Source organism: Gossypium raimondii, chromosome 7, assembly GCF_025698545.1.
Source record: "Gossypium raimondii isolate GPD5lz chromosome 7, ASM2569854v1, whole genome shotgun sequence".
Lineage (NCBI taxonomy): Eukaryota > Viridiplantae > Streptophyta > Magnoliopsida > Malvales > Malvaceae > Gossypium > Gossypium raimondii.
Window position 1 is genome coordinate 41,576,287 of NC_068571.1, and position 12,901 is coordinate 41,589,187.

General features: G+C 34.6%; 1 long non-coding RNA gene across 1 annotated transcript; it reads right to left on the reverse strand.

Moving 5' to 3' along the window:
* Positions 1–3,144: 3,144 nt before the first annotated feature.
* Positions 3,145–12,102, reverse strand: LOC128042589 (uncharacterized). Its single transcript, XR_008198042.1, has 4 exons — positions 11,886–12,102; positions 10,932–11,015; positions 5,015–5,062; positions 3,145–4,049 (listed from the first exon to the last, which is right to left on the reverse strand). It is a non-coding gene; the product is annotated as an uncharacterized LOC128042589 (long non-coding RNA).
* Between the last annotated feature and the right edge of the window lie 799 nt (positions 12,103–12,901).

A 12,901-nucleotide genomic window follows, 5' to 3' on the forward strand; every position in this document is an offset into this window, starting at 1 on the left:
GTGAACATCTAAATATATAATGAAAAAATATTAAATTTTTATTGCAATGTTCAATCTACAAAATAAAAGACATGTTTTCCTAATTTTGGAGGATGATTTATTATCCTGATTCAGTGTATTCAGAAAATAAGAAACAATCAACACCTATTCTAAAAGGTTTATTAGAGGGTCAAAGTAAACTTCCAACAACTTCATCCATACAATCAAGTTTTGATAAATTAAGTTAAAAAAATTTCAATTATTATGATTTAAACTTGAATCAATGAAACTCATAAATTTTTTATAATAATTTTCTTCAAAAAATTTGTTCATACAGTCTTTAATAAAATGATCATAACTTGAGCCCCAAACTCGAAATTGAGTGATTCAAAGTGCATTTCGAAATTAAGAGACAGTTCTTTAAACACTATGTAGACATCTCAACCCATAAATATCTGAAACCCATTCAAAAATTACTAACTAAATTGAATTTACTTTAATAAATTTTATTACATGTATCATGAAGAATTGTTAAAAAGATGAAGACAACATTAATGTCACCATCAAAGTGAATATGGAGTTTTGACCGGAAAATAGAAGCCAAAGACAGCTTGGTTTCACACTTAGTTTTCTTCAACAATTTCCAGGGAAAACTAGGTCAAAATTTTCCTACATTCAGACCATTTTATCCTTTGTTTGTAGGGCACATCTTCTGGGTGACAAAAGAAATAAAAAAAAAAATGGTTAGTCCTTTAAATGAAAATGCATAAGAAAGAAAAGTCATAGTTGTTTATTAAAGAACTCATCATAAACTTAAAATAAGAAAAAAATTAGAGGTATTAAAATACTAAACACTTCTTTTTCCTTTTAACCTAAAGCTTAGGTCAGTGGCAAATAATCTTTTAACCTGAATCATTATTAATATATCGTGTTGAATTCATTATTGTTCACGTGTGCTTTTGTAGTAAAGCTTGCATTGAAACTTTGACATTCGTATGTAATTATGACAGCGCCTTCTAACCTTAGGTTAACTGAAACCATGTGGTGGCGGTTAGATCTTCAAGCTGTCCCCAGTCAAAATTTTGACTGAAAAAAAAAAAAAACTAGAACATTATGTCATGCTAGACTTGTCCATGGGCCAGGCCCAAAAAAAATTTCGGCCTACTTCCTAGGCCCGGACCCGGCCCGGCCCGAAATATGGGCCTGAGATTTTATCCAGGCCAGGCCCGAATAAAAAATATGGGGCTCGAGTCCGGCCCGGCCCGTTTTTAATTAAAATTAAGTTTTTTGATAAAATTAAAACTAATTATTATTAAAATTAATTTTTAGTAAAATTATCAAATTATTAATTGTTAATTGTATTAATTGTTGTAACAAAATCTAACATTTGATTAGTAAAATTATCAAATTATTAATTGTATTAATTGTTAATTGTATTAATTGTATTAATTGTTGTAACAAAATCTAACATTTGATTAGTTTACATTTTTGTATTATCAAATATTTTTGTATTATCAAATATTTTTGTAAACAAATAAGTTTACATTTTTTTTATCTTAAAACCAACCAATATTACACCAATCACCAATGTTATCACTTTCAATTGCTATCCTGTCAATTGCTATGTGCAGGATTTACCAAATACCAATGTTATCACTTTCAATTGCTATCATTTACCAATATTACATGTGCAGGATTTAACAATCTTAAAACCAACCCATAGGTAGTTCATTGCTATAAGTCCAATGTTATCACTTTCAATTCTATCCTGTCACCTAAATTTTATAACAAAATATTTAAACATATATACTTAATTTTATAGCAATAAACAACAAACCATAGTATTCATACATTAATCCATTAACATATTTAATTTTACAACAAAATATAAATTGTTAGCTAAATTAAAATTTAAACATTTAGAAATAAAGTATCTTAAAAAGCAACTGAAGAAACCTCATCGTCATCATCGTCATCGTCCTTTTTGCAACCAATTTCTAACATGAAATAAGAATAAATAATTAGATAATCAAATTGATGAAAAAATAATATAAAATTACCACAATAAAACGAGAATAATAATTACCTGCTGAAAATCCCTTAGCTCTCATCCAATCATCCAAGCAAACAACGGCTTGAACCGTTTTTGGCTTAAGTGAACTCCTGATAGGTGTGATAACTTTCTTACCCATGCTAAAAGCCGATTCGGAAGCTACAGTCGATATTGGAATTGCCAAAAGATCATGAGCCAATAATGAAAGCTCATTGTATCGAACTGAACTTTTGCTCCAATAATTTAAAACATCTATTTGACTATTCAACTCAAGCTCCGGTTCTTCCAAATAATTGTCCAACTGTGACTTTTCACTCCTAATGCTAGATTCATTTAAATATCGTTTATAATCATCACTCTCATCAAAATATCCCCCAAAATCAGCACTATCATTATGTTCATCCAAACCAGAATCAACAGGATTTTTATCCGAAACATTAGAACTCCCAGCCAAAGAGAAAGACATGGATTTGGATTTCTTAACATACTCATCAAACAAGAGTCTAAGATTGCTAAGAATGGTCTCAACAAAATCTGAAGCATGAATACCATAGATTGTTTTAAAGCAATACTGCACATAATTCAACTTGTAACGAGGATCTAAAATTGCAGCACATGGCAATATCAACGAATACTCAGCCCAATACTTATTAAATTTCTCTTGCATTTGCTTAACCATTGGAGTTAAAAACGAATAAGGGCCTTTAACCATATCAATCAAGAGCTTGTGAACCTTCCAAACCCCTCTAAAATAAAGATTAGCCGTTGGATAATTAGAACCAGAAAAAACACAAGTCACATCATAAAATACTTTCAAAAATTTGCAAAGAATAGCAACATTTCTCCACTCCTCGCTAGAAAGTGCAAACATTTGATAATCTTTATCCCGTTGGCCCCAATAATCTAGCACATCTTTATAGTAAAAAGAAGATTCAAGCATCAAATAAGTAGAATTCCATCACACACACACATCTTGACGCAACTTTTTGGTCACATTCAAATGAAAACTTTTGTCGGCCACATCATAAAATCTTTTCCTACGAATTCCTGAGTTTTTTATGTACCTAATCCCATTTCAAATCTTACAAACAACATCATCGGCAAATTCCAAACCAGCTTTAACTATAAGATTCAATATATGTGCACAACATCTAACTTGAAAAAAAGCACCATCACACAAAATAGCTCGGTTTGCACGAAAACAATTTTTAAGACAAGAAACCATAACATCATTATAAGAAGCATTGTCCAAAGTGATGCTAAAATTTTTCTTATCTATACCCCATTGAGATAAACATAAAACAAGTTCATCCGCTATGTTCAAACCATCATACGGAGGAAATAAAGCTCTAAACCTTATGATTCTCTTTTGTAGCTTCCAATCTTTGTCAACCCAATGAGCAGTAATGCAAATATATTCATCATTAGTATGCTCCGAATTCCAATTATCAGAAGTTAGACAAATTAAACCAGGTGCTCTAGCCAACTCTTCTTTAACATGATCTCTCTCTTTTGCATAATACTTTAGGACATCCCTAGTAGCTGTTTGTCTACTTATACTCTTAAAATTAGGACTAGCAATTCTCATCATGTATCTAAATCCCGGTTCTTCAACTGTCCTAAATGAATGCTTGCCACACACAAGAAAAGTAGAAATAGCTTGACGACACTCATCAGCATCAAACTTGTAGTTTTTTTTATAAATGGAACACCTTCTGGCGATGGTTGAGTGGCTATGGTGTATTGAGTGATGTCCTTATTAACTTTTTTCAAACAGCTATTTAGATGACGTCTTAAATGAGAGGTTCCACTAGAAGACTTAGCAGAGAAGATAGTCTTACAGTGATTACATTGTACCTTCAATTCATTTTTGTTCTCGCATTCAAGCTTTGTCATTTCATCCCACACCTTTGAAGTGGTGGACTTTTGATGTTTGACAGCACTTTCGTACTCATTAAACCCATCGTCCACAGGTATAGGAGTGTTCGAACTAGCCATAGTCATAAAAATTGAAGTCCTGAAATCCAAAAATAATCTTATTTATAACTCGGTTACTGAATATATATATACAAATATTTTATTAAATATACAAATAGGTTAAAACAAAATGCATACTTGCTGTTTAAATTATAGCTTATATGCATACTTTGATACAAATAGGTTTATATTTTATTAAATATACAAATTGGTTAAAACAAAATGCATACTTGCTGTCTAAATTGTAGCTTATATGCATACTTTGATGCAAATAGATTCATATTTTATTAAATATACAAATAGGTTAAAATTGTAGCTTAGATGCATACTTTGAACTCTTTAAATGCTTACTTTTATAAAAATTAATTTAATCTTTTAAAAATTACAAATATATAATTTGTTATTAAATATTTTTTAATAAAATTCATACTAACTTTTGAAATAATTTTAAGCTACAATCAATTATCTTTAAAATTACCTTGTATAAAAAAAATTTGAAATAATTTTAAAAGGATATCATGGTCTACAAATGAAAACTAGATAAAATAGTTTAACTTTGAAAGTTCGTTATCGTTATGTAGAGGAAAACTCAAACAAAATTAAAATGCAAACAAAAATGAATAGGAATTGAAATATTGAATGGAACAAAAACATTTATTAGATTTCAAATTTATATATAAACCATAGGCAAATTATTAAATATATAATATAAACCTAAACTAGAAAACATCCTTTGCATTTAAACAATTGAGATATTCATACTTATTCTATAAGCTAAATTACATATGTACCAAAAAGAAATTAATGAAATTCAAATTGCATAAATCCAATCCAAAATCTTAAATAGAAGCATCTCTATTTCTCAATCCCATTATTTTCCTACTAGTAGATAAGCAAGTTTAGCTTACGGGAAAATCTGCTAATCTGCAAAATGTTGTACAAAGTAAAATAAAGGAAAATCAAATTAAACTAAATTGTAAAAAGAAAATGTAACTAAAAGCTTACAGGAAAGGAAGCTAAGGTATGCCAAATCGATTTCAATGTCGATTGTTTCTGCAATAAAATAAAGCAAAAAAAAAGAAAAGAAGATGATGAGATTAAATGAAGAAACTAAGCTTGTGATCTAAGTAAACATTATAATAAATTCATTAAACTCGAATCCCATGCAATTGTTAGACTGAGATAAGAATTACATTCATAATGTAATTCACACATAAATGTAATTGTAGATTTAGAATATCTTTGAACTGTTTTAAATTTATCTAGCTGTAGAATATTTTTTTCCAGCTGTAAGTAGTTGTTATCTTCTTCTATTTTTTGAATTATGTACGCATATATATTGTAGAAGAGTTGTACAGAAAAATAAGAGCAAATTTTCCCAGAAATCTTTTTATTTTATTTCATGGTATCAGAGCCAGGTTCGATTTCCTAGGATTTGAATTATCGGCAATCATTATATATTATATCTTAGTAATGGAAGATGAAAGGAGTAGCAGTGATCGACGGTCTACGCAAACAGACTAGACCGAAACGAGTTTGGCAGATCAATTGACAAGAGTCTTGCAAAATCTGCAGCCACAACAATCATTACAAAGTCATCATACAGTTACGCTAAGCACAAAATTAAATCAATATAATTACTCTCTTTGGGCACGCTTGATGAGAATGGCAATCGGAAGTAGAGGACAGTTAAGGCACATCATTGGAGTTCCAGCACCACCGGAGAAAAGCACCTTGGACTATACTAAATGGGAGCAAACAGACCCGTTAGTATGTTCTTGGATGCTAGATAATATGGAAGCTGAGTTAATTACAGACTATGCAGAGTATCCAACAGCCAAGGATTTATGGAATGGTCTGGCTACAACCTACAGTCAGGGACGAGAAGGAGTTCAATTGTTTGATCTTACGGTTCGAGCAAACACAATGAAACAAGGCACAGATACATTGGAGGTTTATTACAGTAAATTGCAGAGACTATGGCGGGAGATGGAAGTCAGACAACCTAATCCTATGATTTGTGCAGATGACATCACAATGTTTAATAAACTCAGATCGGACCAGAAATTGTATCAATTTCTCGCTGGAATTGGAGAAGAATTTGATTCAGATAAAAGAGATTTGCTAAAAAAAGAACCTTTACCTACCTCAGAGGCAGCCTATGCAACAATTCGAAGGGAACGAGATCGTCGAAAAGTTATGACTGGAAATCTATCATCGGCAGTCACCTCAGGAGTTGGAGCTGGCCTACTTTCATCATTGGTGGCCGCTTCGGAAGGAGGAAAATCAGTGACAGAGAAGGTATCCACTGGACAAAGCTATTCCACCAAGCCACGATGGGACGTTGGTAAAGGTTTCTCACAACGTAGTGGATGTGTAGACCGCTCTAAATTATGGTACTCTCACTGTGGAAAACATCGACACTCGAAGGAAGAATGCTACCATATAATCGGGTTCCCCGATGGTTGGAAAGCACGTCAGAAGGAAAGACAGCCAACAGGGTCAGCAGCTGCAGCAACTGGCCAAGACAACAACGTTGGGACAAGAGAACAAATGGGAGAAAACATAGGAGGTGCAAATCAGGCAGCCGGGATTGAAAAAGGCAGAAATATGTTCTCTAACATAGGTAAAGGGGCTGGAAATTATTTTTCCAACCCCCCACTTATTGATTCCGAAAGTTTGTTACCCTCTCCATGTTTTAAATCCCATGTTGGTGCTGCAAATATATGTGTATCCGGATCACAAAAAAATTCCCAATGGTTGTTTGATTGCGGTGCAACTGATACAATGACCTATGACCAAAGTGATTTGATAAGTAGTACTGTTCCTACGAAAGTATCAATACTGAGTGCTAATGGTGGAGTGTCTCCAGTATATGGAGCGGGAACAATAGAATTATCACCGTCTTTGAAGTTGAAGAATTATCTCCATGTCCCAAATTTATCTTGCAAACTACTCTCCATAAGTCATGTTACGAAAGAATTGAATTGTATGGTGCTAATGCTTTCTAGTTTTTGCCTTTTACAGGATATTCAGTCGGGGAAGGTGATTGGGCGTGGCACTGAAAGAGATGGGTTATACTATGTGGATGAGGTGGCTCAACATAGGGCTGCAGTACTAGCTCAAGGAAGTGTTGAAAGACAACGGTGGTTATGGCATCGACGTCTAGGTCATCCGTCAATAGGCTATCTTCAAAATCTTTTTCCTCAGTTATTTTCTAGTGGTAGTTCTTTGTCTTGTGAAACTTGAAAATTTTCAAAGAGTCATAAACAGTCATATAGTCCATCTAATACTAGAGTAGAGTCATTTTTCTCTCTTGTTCATTCTGATGTATGGGGTCCAACACCATATTCTGGGTCTTCTATGTCAAACTCTGGTTTTCAGTATTTTGTTTTGTTTATCGATGACTGTTCTCGTGTCACTTGGGTATATTTTTTAAGAGACAAATCTGAAGTAGCTTCTAAGTTTATTGAATTTTATAACATGGTACTTACTCAATATAAAACCTCAGTACAAATTCTTCGATCTGATAATGGGGGTGAATATGTTAATTCTACGCTAAAATTTTTTTTCTGAGAAGGGAATCATCCATCAAACTTCATGTGCACATACTCCACAACAAAATGGGGTAGCTGAGCGAAAAAACCATTTTATTCTAGAAATGACGCGAGCACTTATGCTTGAATCACATGTTCCTAAATTTTTTTGGCCAGAGGCAGTTGCAACGTCTGTCTACCTTATCAACAGACTTCCTACAAAAATCTTAAGTCTCCAAACACCCCTCCAAGAGTTAGCAAAACATGTGAGTATTCCCTCCACTCTTGTCCTTCCACCTCGTATTTTTGGTTGTTCTGTATTTGTTCATATTCCCAAAACTGATCGAAATAAGTTTGATCCATGTTCATTAAAATGTGTATTTGTTGGGTATGGGGTTCAAAAAAAGGGGTATAGGTGTTATCTTCCATCCACTCGTCGTCTCTATACAACGATGGATTGTGATTTTCTTGAAACAGAGTTCTTCTATACCAACCACACCAGCAGTCAAGGGGAGAATCAGACAGAACTGCTGAGTTGTATTTCGCCACCAAATCCAGTTTGGTCAAGCACTATTGAGCCCCAAGTTCACAAAGGACAGAACCCATCTCTAGAGCCTGCTGAGGTGACCCCACTGGATATCCAAGAGGTAAGTACCCCCGACTCTGTTGATACTCCCACTGATGAAGTTATTCATGTAGAATCTCAGGATAATGCGCCTGAGTCTAATTTGGAAGAGAATAGATATGTGTTGCCTCCCAGGAGTACTCGAGCTGATGAAGTTATTCATGTAGAATCTCAGGATAATGCGCCTGAGTCTAATTTAGAAGAGAATAGATATGTGTTGCCTCCCAGGAGTACTCGAGGTATTCCCCCAAAACGATATGAACCAGAGTATGAGCCCAGAAAGTCAATGTATCCAGTGGCAAATGTAGTCAGGGGGAGATTGTCCTCAGTAGCTAATGCATATGCTACAACAGTCTATTCTGAAGTTCTACCAAGAACTGTGGAGGAAGCATTGAAGAAGGATGAGTGGAGGAATGCTATGGTAGTGGAGATGGATGCATTAATGAAAAATGGAACATGGGATAAGTGTGTGCTTCCATCAGGGAAGAAACCAGTGGGATGTAGATGGGTTTTCACAGTGAAACACAAAGCTGATGGGTCCGTTGAGCGGTACAAAGCGAGATTAGTAGCTAAAGGATATACTTAGACGTATGGCGTGGACTATTCTGAGACTTTCTCACCGGTGGCTAAGATTGATACATTGAGAGTATTGTTCTCAGTCGCTGCTAATCGAGATTGGGCACTTCATCAATTTGATGTGAAGAATGCGTTTCTTCATGGAGATCTAGTGGAAGAATTATACATGGAACCACTACCTGGTTTTTCAAAGGGTTTTCATTCTCAAGATGTGTGTCGATTAAAAAAGGCTTTATATGGATTGAAGCAGTCACCACGAGCATGGTTTGGGAGATTTACAGTGGCAATGAAAAATTATGGATACTATCAAAGTAACTCCGATCATACATTATTTGTTAAAAGGAGACAAGGCCTAGTTACATGCTTAATTATCTATGTTGATGATATGATAATCACTGGTGATGATACTGATGAAATAGTTCAACTTAGGAGAAATCTCTTCCAGGAGTTTGAGATGAAGGATTTGGGAAACTTGAAATATTTTCTTGGGATTGAAGTTCTCAGATCACAGCGTGGGATCTTTATTTCACAGCGGAAGTATATATTGGATTTACTGGCAGAGACTGGAATGTTGGACTGTCGACCTGTGGATACTCCAATAGCAGTGAATCATCGACTATATATAGTTAAGGGTGCAGAATCGGTGGATCAAAACCGATATCAGCATCTCATCAGGAAGTTGATATATCTGTCACACACAAGGCCTGATATAGCATATGCTGTGGGGTTACTAAGTCAATTTATGCACAAGCCTCAGAATGATCATATGGAGGCTGCATTGAGAGTGGTTCGATATCTGAAAGGAACACCAGAGAGAGGAGTTCTATTTCAGAAGAATGGTCATTTGGACATAGAAGCATATATCGATCTTGATCAAGGTGAAATCCGATTGATAGGAGATCCACGTCTGGTTATTTTACTTTTGTTGGAGGCAATTTGGTAACATGGAAGAGTAAGAAACAGAAAGTAGTGGCTCTTTCAAGTGCAGAAGCAGAGTTCCGAGGGATCGCAAGAGGGCTGACTGAAGTTCTGTGGCTTCAAAAGCTATTAGCAGAAATAAGTTTTCCAATAAAGGGAACATGTAGAATAAACTGTGATAACAAGGCTGCAATAAGTATTTCAGAGAATCCGGTGCAGCATGATCGAACAAAACATGTGGAAATAGATCGACATTTTATCAAGGAAAAATTGGATACTGGTGCAGTAGTATTTCCTTTTGTCAAGTCTGAAGATCAACATGCTGATATTCTTACAAAAGCAGTTACTGGAAAAGCATTTGAACATGTATTGAACAAGTTGAATGTGTGTGATCCCACAATTCCACTTGAGGGGGAGTGTTAGACTGAGATAAGAATTCTGTTCATAACAGAATTCCTGTTTACAACAGAATTGTAGATTTAGAATATCTTTGAACTGTTTTAAATTTATCTAGCTATAGAATATTTTTTTCCAGCTGTAAGTAGTTGTTATCTTCTTCTATTTTTTGAATTATGTACGATATATATTGTAGAAGAGTTGTACGAGAAAAATAAGAGTAAATTTTCCGTAAATCTTTTATTTTATTTCACAATTTCAAAATTCTAAGAACTTTATTTCGAGATATAAACATATAAACAAACATTTACCACTTAATTATTTGATTGAATCATAGATTAACAGAAAGCTAATTGACAAATTTCATTTCATAAACAAAGAAGAAGAAGAAGGAAATGAAGTTACCCGGATTAACCAGAAACAAGCAGATAGAAAATGGAAGGGAATATATATATTTCAACAACACTTTTATTATACACTTTTATAAACTTAGATTAACTAGAAACAAACAGACAGAAAATAAGACCCTCATAATAGAAAAATATTCATAATGGAATTAAACCCAAAAGCTGGGGCATGATCTGTGAATGTAACCATTTTTAATTTCAACCAGAATATTGTACACAAAATACATGCAGAGCATTGGCATTTGGCACATGTTATCTGCATATGTTACCCTATTTAAAGGACCGAAACCTCATATACCATATCAGACCATAGGGAATACATCTAGCAGTAAAAAATCTATTACAGTGAATAAAAATGAACAAATCTATAAAAGCATCAGGCAACCATAAAGAGAAAAGCAAAAATGAACAAATTAACCTAAATTGCTGATTCGAAGAGAAATAAAAGTCAAATTGATAAACACCTTACCCAATTGTTGAGTCTGGATGATATTCATGCACCTCTGAAATACAGGCTGTACAAATTGAGTGAATCTGGTACCTAATGCCTGAAAAAGTAAAATACATTAATCCTAATGTTTACTAAAATCATGTACTGCAGATTAAAAAATCATGCGGATTGGACTGGCTCCAAAACTAATAAGAACTAGTAGTTTGTACACACTCCCATTTTCCAAGTTACATTGCACAGAAGAAGAAAAAGGCAAAAATCATTAAGCCAAAAACAACACTCTGAAGAGACTTCAGATCTCAGTGGGTAAATAAAAGTAAAACCAGCAACAGGTGTACCGTGTACGTAACAGAACATACATTTCTTTTTCAGATCCACACCTCCAAACCACACAACAAAAAGTTTACCCGGAGGAAAGCTTTTTTGCAATTTTATTAAACTTATCACGTTGAAATATCTTTCACTTATAGAGCTGTTCTCTTTTATTTGCAGTACGCATTAAAACTCCTGTCAAAGGATAAAACAGTCAATACATGAAAATTAGCTCATAGGATCGAAACCTCATATACCATATCAGACCATAACAAATTACTTTGAGGACCAAAACAACAAGCTTAATGAGGACAATATAGTTCCATAACTGGAGACTGGAGAGGGAAAAAAACTTAAAAAATATATTTTAGAATCACTATGTTCGGACCATTAAGCAAATCAACTATTACGCATGGCATCAATGAACCCTGAAACGTCATTTTAGAATCTCAAAACACAAAAGGCGTCTATTATATCTCAGGCTTGCATTTTTTATGTACACAGAAAAATGAAGAAACAAGAAAAGAAATGACAAACAAAGAAGATCAGTAGGCAAACAAAGAAAAGAGTAACCTGAAGAAGAATAATCAGAAGAAATGAAGTATTTTAAAGAGAATGAAAACGAGGAAATCGAAGAAGATGAGCAAACCCGTACCTGTACCAAACTCCTCGTTCTTGTATGCTTGCTTCTACTTGGCGATTCGGGAAGAAACAAACCCTTAAACGATTGATTCTAGAAGTGGGTGGAGGACCGGAGGTGGATCGGTGGAGGTCTTGACGGTGGAGGTGGATCGGCAGTCAAGGAAGTCAAGGCACGATAGGGTTAGGGATTTGGAATTGGAAGACAGACTGTAGATTATAGTGTCGGGGAAATGAAATTGAAAACTAAAACTAAAAACTTAAACATAAAAATAAATATATATATTTTTTAAACATAAAAAACTTAAAACATAAAAAAACTTAATATATATTTAATATATTTAAGGGGCCAGCCAAAAAATTCATGAGGCCGACCCATTTTAAAGGCCTCTTTTTTGCCCAAGCCCATATTTCGGGCCTATATTTTTACTCGAACCCTCCCATATTTCGGGTGGGCCGTCAGGCCGAGTCGGGCCGCCCGGCCCATGGACAGGTCTATGTTATGCTGTATTCAAAAGATTGTCCAAAAGATTCTAGAAAAAAAATATTTTCTGTGACATGGAGGGATGATAGTGATCCGTTTCCTAGGGGTAGAGACAGGTTGCCTTCATGGTCTTCCTTGGTGATGGTCGACGCTTAGCCTACTGATGGGCTGTCTCCGACCATTGGCCACCATGGGTTGGCTTTGCTCGAAAAATCGAGCTTTTGGTCTAAGCCCTTTGTCGTTCTTTCTTGGGCTTTTCGATGTTGAATTTAAGCCCATTCCCTATGCTTTGGGCTTTTAGAGTAGTTGGGTTGTGATATAGGCTTTTTAGTTTCCGGTTGGCTTGTTTTGGTTTTATGGACCTTTTGGTTCATTGTTTTTCGACTTTTCAACTTTATCCAATGCATAAGTTTGATTTACCAAGTTTGTGACTAATGCTTGGCTTATATCATATGTTACTACTTTTAAGTTTGAGCGCGTTATCGCATCCCTAGTCCCTGAAACCCATAGGGGCATAATCATAGGACCATTATCTTAGAAACACATCC